At 35.6% G+C, this 12,678-nt stretch overlaps 1 long non-coding RNA gene across 1 annotated transcript in view; it reads left to right on the forward strand.

The window, feature by feature from the left end:
* The first annotated feature begins 2,477 nt into the window (after positions 1-2,477).
* The window catches only part of LOC107502489, a 74,783-nt gene continuing 64,582 nt past the window's right edge, over positions 2,478-12,678 (forward strand). The window contains exon 1 of the long non-coding RNA XR_001595008.2: positions 2,478-2,605. This is a non-coding gene — a long non-coding RNA (uncharacterized LOC107502489). The remainder of the gene's footprint in view (positions 2,606-12,678) is intronic.

Genomic DNA, 12,678 nt, shown 5'->3' on the forward strand with positions numbered 1-12,678 from the left:
GATTTATTCTATCTGTAAACAAGCAATAACTCCTTTCCCCTATTTTTTTCTTTTTCCGATTGGAGCAGAATCTATCATGACAGAGGACAAACAGGGAAAGATGTGATGAACCCAACCGCTATCTGAGAAGAGAGAAGTCAGGCAAAGACCACATACCCAGAACTCAGGACTATGTAACTTTTTTCCTGCCCATAAATGTTGCTAAAATGACAAAGAGATAATGGCCACATATTATTATATTTATAATATCCATTGTTACAATGATATATGACCTCCAGATGTCTACTAGTCCTAGGGAAGTCTTTCTTTAAATCTGTATATTAAGATAAGCATGCCAACTCATCAGAACACTTGACAACACCTACTTTAGATTATCATCCTATGAATTTCAATAGAAGTAATACTGGCTCAGATCTGTTAAAGCCTATTTATTCTAGAATCTAATTTTACTTTAAAGCAACAATGTATGAATACCTGATGCTCTGAGAACCATCCCTGGAATGATCATAAGTAGTCTTAAATACATTTCTGCCACCCCTTAAAGAGATATATTATCCTAATATTTCAAAATAACAAGAAAAAAATCCAGAATTACAAGGGAAACAGATTAGAAAATGCAATTTATGAAATAAAAATAGTGCGACCCTAATTAAAAATCTCTTTTAATTTGACCTTTTCTAGAAAGATGTTCATGATGCCAGTAGGGCACAGTCTTGAATTATAACAGCAAGAAAAAACCTAATGGATAACTCTATTAGGTAATTTTAAGTCTTTTACATCATGGCTTCCTGTAATTTAAGTGGTAATTCTATTCAAATGTGGGCTAAGTATTGGGCTACCTGGTTTTTGTCCTGTTCCAATACCAGTTAGCTATGCGACTCTAGGTGAGGTCCTGAGCCCTGAAGAATGGATTTTGATTTAATTGAGGGTTTCACTAGCTCAGGAGTTCTTACTTTGATAAGGGCTAAAGAAATTCTTGAACTCACTAAAATTGTATGCAAACTGTATTAATATACATATATGTTGTTTTCTTTTTTTTCAGAGACCAAGTCTGCAGATTATATCAGATTCTCTTCTCTCCCTAAAAGGTTAATAACCACCAAACCACATGACCTCTAACATTTCCTTTCAGTAGAAAACACTGTAAGGTTCTGTGATTTTTACAGTTTACATTTTAGTCACATTTTCTCATGTGTTTGGAGTGAATTGAATCTCTTAAAAAAACTGATCTATTTGAAGTCTGGAGTTGTCATATTTTTAGGGGCGAGTAGTATTGTATTCTGCTCCAGGAGTCTGGAAAAGTGAACACATGGCCACAAACCCTTTACTCTTTTCCATTTTACTTATTTCACTACAGGAGTTCATATATTCAAACATTATAGGCCAGTGTTATAGTATTTGTAAGAGAGGCCTGCTCTCAGCTCAGTTCTACTTTTTCATGGTAGTTATATGAGATATAAAGATGGAGATTCTTGTTTACATATACAACACAATTTCACATGCTTCAGTTTTTTAAGAGTGCTTTACTTAAGCATAATAAACACCAGCAGACAGCCTATAAATTCACAAATTTAAACTTCAGGGAAAAAATTTCATAATATTTTTCAGAACCACAAGAGAAGGCCCTGACCCATAAGAGGAATCTCCAGGACACCTCAGTATAAGCTGAGTCTATTCCAAGCACAGAATAAGGCCCATGACCTTTGAAATTAGATCCATCCTTAGACTTCCATTCTGTCCCATGGACTTCAAAGAATTCTCTGGATGAGTTCGCAGGGGATTGGAGGTAGCAGGGAGAGCAGAGGAAGAATTGAAATCCCCTGGGTTCCAGCACGTATGTGGGGGTATGCACAAGACAGAGCAGAAGAGAATGTGCTTTTATATGGCTTCCGTAGTAAAGGAAAAATTATCTTGAATACACTGGATTTGTTTCTTGGTAAGTCTTTTTCATCCACTGGGAAGACTATCCATTCCTCTCCCAGCTGCTTCTGATTTTTCAGTCTTCTTTCCCTGGGTGCAGATCTCTTGCTCAAGGTGCTTGGGTCCAAATCCATTTGAACAGTTGTCCCTGTGCCCTCGCCCTGAACACAGGACACACACAGGGCATCCTGTTCCTCTATGCTCTGTGTTCCTATCCTCCCTAATTTCTTCTCAACTGCATTTTCTAACCAAAATTAATGTTACCTAGCTTCTCTGATGCCCTCTCACATGGCAGGCTGTGAGTTGTCATGAGAAAAATAGGAATTTTGAAGTATTTTTTATCCTGTGGGGGAGGCTACAGATTAAGGACTAACATGGCTGTGATGGAAGTAGGCTTTGCAGAGCCCAGCACAGCGCCCATCAGAATGACTTGCTCTCTGCCCTGTTGCGATAAATTGTTATGGTTTCGTGGCCTTCTCTTGGGTTAAAGTCTACAAAAAAAAAAGGAAAACAGCTTGGAAAACAGACTTTGTGTGTCTCGCCTCAGTGCCGAACTCCAGAGAGGTGGCGCAGACCAGTGCGTCTGTTTCAAAATGGAGAAAGAAAGCAAGACCAGGGTTTCAAGGACGCTGCACTACAGGACTGAGTGCTTAAAGCATTCTGTCCAAGATGTTTTTCATTAAAGGTAACTTTTGATACCATTCATCTTTACCTTTCTCTGTCTCCTTGGGGCCTCTATTTCTACATCTGCAATCTTTGTCCTGGTGTAGCAGTGACAGTGATTTATCAAGATATTAGATCTTGTTTATCTTTTTTTGCCATAGCTTGTTTTTCAAGCATTACATCTCTGAAATGTTCAATTTAATCTGCCTCTCTCAATAAGGTTTATGGTATTCTGAAACCATAAAATATTAACTCAGTAATTATTATGTAATGTTAGAATTCACGAAAAACATTATTTTACTCAGAAATGTTGAGACAACCTCTCTAACCTCAAAGTGGATATTTGTCCTCAGTAAATCTTTCCATTTGGGATTTATTTTTTTCTCATAGCTGATTATATTCAATAGCTCTTCCAATTTAGTTATATTATTTGTTATATAATGAAGTTTACTTGCTAACGCATAACTATTTACTACTTATTTAACTCACTAATGATATTTTCTACTATCATACTAATTGCTCAAATATTATTTTGATTTGCTCATTTTTCATACATTATTTTCAGCCTTATTACTATATGAAAAGTTTCTTGCCTATCCACTCTTTTCCATTGTTTTAATTCAATAGCAATAAATTATCATTGACTCTGTAAAATTCTGTTTGTTTACCCTAAATTGTCAACCAACATTAATTAAAAGAATGAAATGAAACAATTTAGAAAGAGATGAGAGAGTGAATGATTGCCAACTAATTTTAAAAGGATGCTGTAAAAATAAAAGTCTTGAGATAATTTTGAGACAAAAAGTACGGGGTGGGGAGAAAGAATTCTCTATATATTGTGAACAACAGAAAGGGTCAGGTAATCTTCAGAAACAGGTTAGTCTCATTTCTGGGTTCTAAGAATTAAAATTCTCTTGGAATACCTGTTTTCTATGTTCCTAGTGTTATAAAATACTGCTCCCATATACTGAGGAAGCCTTTTCTTTGTTTAGCCCTGAGAGCTGATAAGCATATTCTTCCTTACATTTTAGGTCTTTATCTTAGTGATGATGATAGGTTCATTGTTTCTGGTAAACAGGTATAACATGTGTAAGGCAATGGTTGGTGTTTGCTGTAAGGTAATACTTTAATGACAGCTCTAAATTAATTATTTAAAGGATGTTTTATCATCTGGAAATATCTGGAAAGTAGTTCCCTTTTTTTGATTTTCCTATTTTGAACAAAGCCCCATTATTTTTCCAGTTCCCAATGTCAAAATCAGAAAAATTTGTTTAACTCATTATTTATTGAGCATCTGCTATGTCCCTGAGGATATTATTCTAGGTGTTGAGTACTTTATTCGCCAATGAATGAAGCAGACAAAAATCCCTGCACTTGAGGCTCTTACATTCTAGAGAAAAGAGACAGTGTATAACAAGTCATTATTTTATGGAGATTATAGTAATGTAATGATAATCATTTACTGGGAAATTTACTATGAACGGATAACATAGTAAATTGTTTATATATATGACTTTGTTTAATACACACACACACACACACACACACACACACACACACGTACCGTTAGGTACATGCTGTCATTCTCATTTTACAGATAAAGAAACTGTGCTTAAAGAGATTTAAATAATTTTCCAAGGACAAAAAACAAATGAGCATCCTGACCAAGGACTGAACCTTGAACACTCCAATTCCAAACTGCGAAACTGCAACTATAATCTTCCATTGCTTCTTGGTTCAAAGTTAACTGATTCCCTCATTTCTAAGTTGTTCTGACACCTTGGGTTGACTCTACTTCATTTTTACAGTTAGCATCCCAATATTAGCTTCCTGGTTGTCTCTAATTGCACATATTTTTTAGCATCTCCATTATTGTCTCTAATCACACATATTTTTAGCCTCTCCACTACAATGAAGGTAATTTCTTTAAGGTAATGCATTTATGATTTTTTTTTTCCAAATTTCAGCTGTTTTCCATTATGTGCAAATTATCTTTTAAAACTTCATCTTGGCATTCAAAGGTCTCTTCAATGTCATGCCCATCTACTTTTCCTATCTTATCTTGAACAATTACCCTAGTCAGAATTTTCACTCAATATTTACCATTCTCAGTCTTCCCAAATATAATATGAAAATCATAACTTTTGAGTCTGGTTCTCACATGTAGAAATCTTTTATTTAAACCCTAGTTTAAATACCATCAGTCCATGGGAAATTCTTTAATCATCCTGGTTCATACTGACTTTTGCAATCTTTTTTTTCTCAAAGTTTATCATATAACTCATTTTATATTATAACTTGTTTGACAAGATATCATTTTAGATATAATAAATTCCAAAATTTTATAAGCCAGACTTAAGTATGACTCTCATGAATGAAAGGCCAACCTGAATAACAAATAGGATCACTTTTTTGCTCATAATCATAACTACTCTTCAAACTTCTTGGCCTCTGAACAGCTGCTTTCTTCTGCTTACCCCCATACCTACTTCTTAATTTAAATATGTGTCCATTTATGTCTCCACTTCGCCCCTACCTTTCTTTGCCTTGGACCCCAGCACCCGATGTCCCTATTTCTCATCTCACCCCAAGGAGGATGTGCTCTGGCAGTTCAGGCGACGATGAGAAATAAGGAAAGAGAATAGAAAAGCCCTCACTGACTTATTCCTTATCCCGAATCTCTGCCATTTGTTCCCTTTTTCTAGTAGTAATCTCCAGCTCCATCATGTTTATTTATTCTCCCTCTTTCTCCTGACACCAGGCTCAACTCGAATTTAACTTACTATGTCATACTTGCCAGTACTCTACTCAAGTTTTTATCTTTAAAATTTATATATGACCTTATTTATATCTACCATGTATTAGAGAGAGAAAGAGAGAAATATTTGTTTTTGGTATTCATTGATGTGGAAAGATAGGGAAGTGATAACATTTACTAAGTATTAAACATACATCAAACAACGTTCTAAGCATTTTAAAAGTATTGACTCAATCATTACAATAACCCAAAGAAGTAGATGTTATTATTTCTAGTTTTTAGATGCAGAAACTAAGGTACACAGGGATTAAGAAATTTACCCCACATTATACAGATATTAAGCAACAGGATAAAAACTCAGACATTCCACCACCAAAGCCAGTTCTCTGATCCTCTGTACTGTGGCTCTCTATGCTACAACTGGCAATAGAAAGAGAAGAAGCCAGGAAGAAGTCCATCCCTGGAACACTATGAGAAAAAGAATGATGTGTCTAGGTAGTTGGCCAGGATAAGCAGAATTCCCAGGTATTTATACAACCTCTCATCATTCGATCCTCTAAGGGACCCATCCCTTATCCTCACAGTCTACTGGAGTCCTCACCTCAGGCCATGGGAGTCACCTTTCGGTCTGGGAAAACACACAGTTCCACTTCTGTTAAAAAAAAATGTTCCTGGTATTTTCTGTCATGGGTTGAGTTTCTGGTACTCTTTATTTAGACACTTTATTTCAGGCAACTTACAGACCAAAGAAGCTTTTTTGTTATATTACAGGAAATCTACAAAAAAAAATGCCCTTTGCATTTTCAATAAGCTTTTGAAAAATCAAGCTAGCAATGCTTTTGTTTATTCCATCCCATTACACAACTCTAAACACAGCTGACCTTCAGTAACGTAAGCCTTGCCGGGTCCATACTGGATTTGATTGAGAGATGTCTCTTTCTCAATATAGCTGACTGCCCTCTGCCCCTCTAACTTGACAAACATTTCAGACTGTCGTCATTGGTTACTAGGGGGTCAAGTAAGAGTCTGTTCTCACCTTTATTGAAGAAAGGTAAACAATAAATATGTATATGTGAGATTCTGAATTCTCTCTCAAGCTGCTGCACAGAAAACACCCTTTATTGCTAAGATTTCACTCAAGTCAGCCCATTCTAGCCTTTCCTTTACTCCTACCATGTCCAAGACTGCCTGAGCTGGTGGGAGGAGGAAAAAAGGAACAAGAAAAACACAGTCCTCCCTCAGCACAATTATAATTGTTGACCTCTTCATTTTAGTATATAAAAGTATAAATTAAAATATTTTCACGGGTTTTTTTCTCAAGTAGTTAACAAGCAATTGACTTGTTATCTAACAAGTTGTTGTAGTAAGAAAATAAAAAGATGTGACAAAGGACCTTAGAGTAAAAAATAATGTAGCCACCCCTATTTCTCAGAGAGAAAAAAATAATAATTTTATTCAGATATTTAGAGCTGAATAAAATTATTACTTTTTATATATAACTGTGACAATTTAAAAACATCAAATTACCTCTTTTTGGAATTTTCATAAGAAAAATAATGATATATAATACAGTTCTACTCCTGAACAAAATGCCCTTCTTTAATAGAGTAATAGATTCTATTAATGTTAATTTTGTAAAGAGAAAGGGACATGATAAATGGACAGTACAAATTTTCCCAATGAACTACTCCCCCCAAATCATACACCTTGTCATTTTTTTCATTTGTTGCCGTCTATGATCTTTATTTAAAGTAATCACACCATTATTATAGTGAAAGAATTACAGTAAAAATCATTTTACAACAAATTAGACAGCTTTAAACTTTAATATAGGAAGAGCTTGTGCACATCCAAATTCTTTGTTTCACAGTCTAACACGAATTTGTGTGGTGCGTTCAGAGATCAGGAGAAATTTAAATCCGGGGTTTACCTCAACTTTGTATTGACTCTCTATATAGTCTGCCTTAATGGGGCAGGAGGAGTTCGTGAGTTAGAAGTCCCTACCTGTCCCACTTGCTTCAGTCTATGGGAAAAGAACCTGGCACTCTCATCTTTGCTTCTTAGATCTCAATGAATTAAACAGCTCAAGGAAATCCTTTGGAATCAGCTTAAAATATAAATTATTTGGAAAAAAGTGAAGTTATTGAACAACTTCAGTTTTCCTAATGCTATACGGGAACCCAAAAGCAAAAATCATTCGGCAGCGTTCACAGACTGATTTATGTGCAAGATTCACTGCTCTATTTCGATTTGAAGAGGACATCCAAGCAGGCTGAACTCCAGAGGTCAGCCAGGTGCTAGGGAGGCTCATGTCCTTTTACTTGACAGACTATGTCATCAGTAAATGTAAGAAATGGTTGAACATGGATAACCTGCTATGCGGATCAAAATTTTCCTTTCATCTATCTCTCTGAGTTCCAGATTTTAAACTTTTGAAGGTACTCTGGGCTTTGGATCTGTGGCCCCTACTTATGTTGGTGATTAAAACAGAACAAAATAAATGTTTCCTTCATGTTTAAACTACAAATTATTATTAAAGAAGGAAAATTAAAGAATTGTTCAAATCTACAGAAAAGTTTATTTACCATCAACACTTTTGTTATTTATGTTAATTGACTTACACTGTAGAGTTTTTGCTGCAGCGTATGAGGGAGTGTAATATAGTGTAAAGAATATAGACTTTGGAATCTAACCTTTTGTGAGGTCTTTCCCTTAGTGGCTATGTAATATGGAACAAGGTGCTTAATCATTTCAATCCTTATCTAGATCACTAAAAAGAGTGTAGTAACACATTACTCTTCATTAGACTGCAAAGGTTCACTGGCATGAGACACTCAAGATGGCACTGCTTTTTAGATATTCATGAATAGCTGTTGGCTTTACTCTGAAAAATGTATGTCCCTGGAATAAAGTCAATTCAGCAGTTTTTTTCTAGACAAATACACGGGTATGTAGAAGGCAGGCAATTACATCGACAAAGCGCAGTTTATTTATTATCAGATTTCACGGACTCGTTGCAGAATTAGTCTCCTCGTGTGGATTTACTGCCACTTTGAAGGCCGTGTGGTACCAAGGTCCTAGGAAGCAGCTTTCACACTCCCTGCTTTCAATTTCCTTGCCACTGATTTAGTCTGTGTCACTTTCACATTCTTTTATTGCTTAAATGAGGCTTCCTCTCTTTAGTATCGTGATAATAATACCAAATTTATGTGGATATTGTGGAGTTTAAACGTGATAATGTATGTGCAGTGCCTGTTTCTGTGTTGCTTCTCCCTCTCCTCTCCTGATTTGTGATGGCCAGGACAAAACTGTGTACGGGATGAAAGTCAGTGCACAATAATCTCACTCTGGCTACAACCAGCACATTTGGGTGTGCTTCTGAGCGGTGTGCTTCTGAGCAGTGTACTCATCAGACATTCTGAGCCCTAGAACTGGGTGGTTTCATGCAAAAATACTCTGCTCACATATGACTAGAATGCCTAATAAAATCCACAGGGTCCTAAGAAGTTGGCCAGTCTTATACCTATGTTTAGGTATAAGAATTGGGGGCAGGAGAAGTGCCTCGATCATCTTAAACTCACCCGCCCAAGATGTAAACATTGTCCACAGAATGTGTTTTATAGTTTATTGTATTTAGAATATCTTTCTAGTAATTTGGCTTTCAGAAAATTCAGGTTCCTAGTAATTCAGCGCAAATTAGAAAAGGGCTGGAATTCATGCCAAAGACAAAAGAATAAAACATGATTTTGTGAAGACAAAATTTTCTCCAGTGTTTCTCATTCCTAACTCAGAAAGAATCAATTCCTCCATCCTGCATGATCCACATATGTTTATAGAAGAAATGTCTGGCTCAGTATACTGATTATACTGATTTTATTTCATGCCTGCTACCTGCCTGTGTATTGATAGCCACATGATGTCAGGGTCTCATTCACATATGAATTCCCAAGGTCTAGCATATCAAAACTTTTTAAAACAAAATAAATGGACGGATGGTCAAGGGACTGCTGGATCCCACTTCTTTGTTCAGTGGGTAGGTCTGTTAGCTGAGAAGTCGGGAATTAGTTTCAGTCTATCTCCTGGCCTTCTCTGATTTCTGCGGCTTTTCTCTCCCCTCTCACATTCAACATGAAGACTTTCCAGAAACTAACATCCTCTTCAAGTTTCTTTTTCAATCACTTTACCTTTTCCCATGGGTAAATCTCAGATCTTTCAAGAGCAGATTTTATACCCAAGGTTTCTTTTGTTTGAGTAGCAACTCAGATGTATTAGTTTACTGGTGAAGTAAACATACCTTACAAAACAAGTGAGTTTTTGTTTGTTTGAGGCAAAAAGCCTAAAGCCAGAATGAGTAAAGAATATTTCCTGGTCAGCCCAGCTTGAATCCACCTCTTTAGGAAAAAAAAAAAAAAAAAAAATACCAGCATCCTCCACCTGCCCCATAGGAGTTTAATTTCGTAAAGAAAAAGACATATTTATGCTTTATATAAAAAGAAAGAAATGTTTATATGTTATTTGAACTTTGGTTTATAATAATATAAATAAATTATGACAGATGTCTAGTTTAAGAACTTTATCAGCTATAAAAGAGACCATTGAAAAAATGAAATTGGCATTTACTCATGCATTCATTCAAAACTATTTACTGAATACTATCTGGTACGAAAAACTGTTTTAGGCACTGGGGACCTATCATCATTTTTCCATTTATTGATATTCCTGAGGTATGTGATTGTTAATGCAAATTATCTTTCATATAATAATTTTATAGTGTAGTGATGCCACGATTTTCTCCAAGCTATTTTGGAGTTATCTCTTTATGCATACATCCGAGAGATGACTATATGCTCATAACACCTTCTTCATCCATCACTTAATTTTTATTCCCATGGCTATGACTCTAGTTCAAGTTCAGAAAAAAGTTAGTAACTTCCTCTACTGATTCCCTTGTATTCAGATTCTTTGCAACTATGATAAAATTACCAGTATTGTTATTCTGCAATAAACCAGACAGACTCTGTGCTAGGTTCTGTGTCATGTAAGATTAATAAGACAATTTCCATTTACAGAGTTTATAATCGAGATAGAGAAGATAGCTATTTATGCCCAAATAACTATAATTAAAGGTTTGATTTTTAAGAATCCTAAGAGAAAAAGAAAAATGTGTGTCATGGTACTTAAAAAAAATTGTAATGTTGTTCCATTCAAAAACTTCCAGGGCTTTTCATAGTGATGCAGGTGCATCTCCCTGACTGAGAACTCAAGCCCTAAGCTTGCCCAGAGAGAGGGTCCTTGACTCTGCACAGGAAAGAATTCAAGCGCAAGCAGAATTAGCAACAAAAGGAAAGCTTATTAGAGAAGGAATAATGCTCCACAGATAGAGATGTGGTCTCCTCTCAAAGCCGGAGATTGAGAACCTCGGCATTTGAAGAATTGAGGTTGATATCTGATTCTTAGTTTTATGAAATTTATAGCTTAGAGTCTTTGTTATCCTGTTTTCCTGTCACGGTATGGGTATGCAGTGTTTAAGGCATAGGTAAATAGTGTAACCTCAGCTGTGATCTTCCTTTGTTTTCTAGGTTTCCCGAGGTCTGGCTATAAGGAGTAAGGAATGAAATGAGTGGTTGGGTTTATTTTTGTAGGGTACAGTTTAAAGACATTGTTTTCCTGTTTTCCTTTTAAGGTGTGAGTAAATGTTAATGGTATGGGTTCAGAGTTGTTCGCAATCTCTGTTGGACTTCTCCTTTGTTCTTAGGCTCATCACAGTCTGGCCTTATGGCTGATCAGTCAGGTTCCTGTGTCTGGCAGCACATGGCAGGTTCTGAATACTACCTGGTTTAATATTTAGTCAATTTGTGTAGTTCTCATGCCTCTTCCCTATGTTAATAGGAAGAATTTATAACTGCTTGGCTGACATTAAATTCCTTTCTAGCATTTTCGTAATTTACCATTACAATCTTATCACTCTCCAATCTCTTAGATTAAATATAGGCTCTAGTAAAAGCAATCCTTTATTGAATCTCAAGTACATTTTGTTTTTCTCTGCCTTCATGCTTCACCCCTTTCTACTGTTTCTCTGAAAGGCCCTGTAAAAATTTTACTTTTTCCACTAATTCTGTTTGCCTCAGATAAATTCTAGTAAAGCATATTTCTTTTAATTTTACAATAGAATAATTACTTACTGATTTCTATGATGGTTATATGCTGTCCGTCTGTCTCTGTCTCTCTCTGTCTCTGTCTCTCTCTGTCTCTGTCTCTCTCTGTTTCTCTGTCTCTCTGTCTCTGTCTCTCTCTGTCTCTCTGTTTCTCTCTCTCTCTCTCTCTCTCTCTCTCTCTCTCTCTCTCTCTCTCTCTCACACACACACACACACACACACACAATCTCCCTCCATCTATTAGTATTTAGTACAGTGCTTTGTAGAGAACAGGTAATTAATAACTATTTAATTTCTTGATTGACATGTTTTTCTTGATCAGTTTTTCTGGATCTGCCTTGTAAACTCCTTTTTAAAATAATATTGCTCTGTTCTCTCATCTTTCTAAAACCTGCTGCCTACAGGTTTTAATCTCAAATTGGATATGATGGAAATCTTTAGGCTCCATCACATTTTACATTTCTATTTCCTTAGAATGTCTTCAATGAATGTTTTATTCCCTTCTCTTTCTTTTCCCTCAAATGACAGCAGCTTATGCTTCACATTTTCATTCACATTCAGGAGCCATTCTTTCTGGCTCTATTGGCACTTACTTAAAGGATTTGCCTTCATTGAAAAAAAGCTGCACGGAATCTATTCTCCAAGTTAAAATGCCAACTGTTCCTTTCATTTAAAGCCTGTTTTTATTGTAACCTTAATTCCTTTAATATATAAAACCAATATATGTAACATCAGTTTAAATTACAACATTTGCATTACAGTCTATATGGTAAAGATTTGCTTGTTTTCATTGAAGTTTCATCTAATTGATTATATTCTTTCCTACAAATGGTTGTGTTATTTTTACTTAATTATATCCACTCAATTTCCCACTGCTAAATTCTCCACCAAAATTTAAAGACTCATTCGACTATGTAGTTTTTCTGTTAATCATTTTGTGTGTATGTGTGTGTGTTTAATATAGTTCACATACAGAAAAGTTCACAAAGCAAAAATGCATAGTTCAACAGGTTACCACAAAATGAACACTTGTGTTAGAACTGTAGGTCAAAAAAGAGAATATTATAAGCATCAAAGAAACTCTCTTTGTTCTCCTTTCCAATCACTACTCATTTTCTTCCCCAACAAAGGTAACTACAATATTTCATTTTCTTGTTTTCCTTCATACTTTTATCTCCCAAA

This window comes from Rousettus aegyptiacus, unplaced genomic scaffold (assembly GCF_014176215.1).
Source record: "Rousettus aegyptiacus isolate mRouAeg1 unplaced genomic scaffold, mRouAeg1.p scaffold_m13_p_11, whole genome shotgun sequence".
NCBI classification, from domain to species: domain Eukaryota; kingdom Metazoa; phylum Chordata; class Mammalia; order Chiroptera; family Pteropodidae; genus Rousettus; species Rousettus aegyptiacus.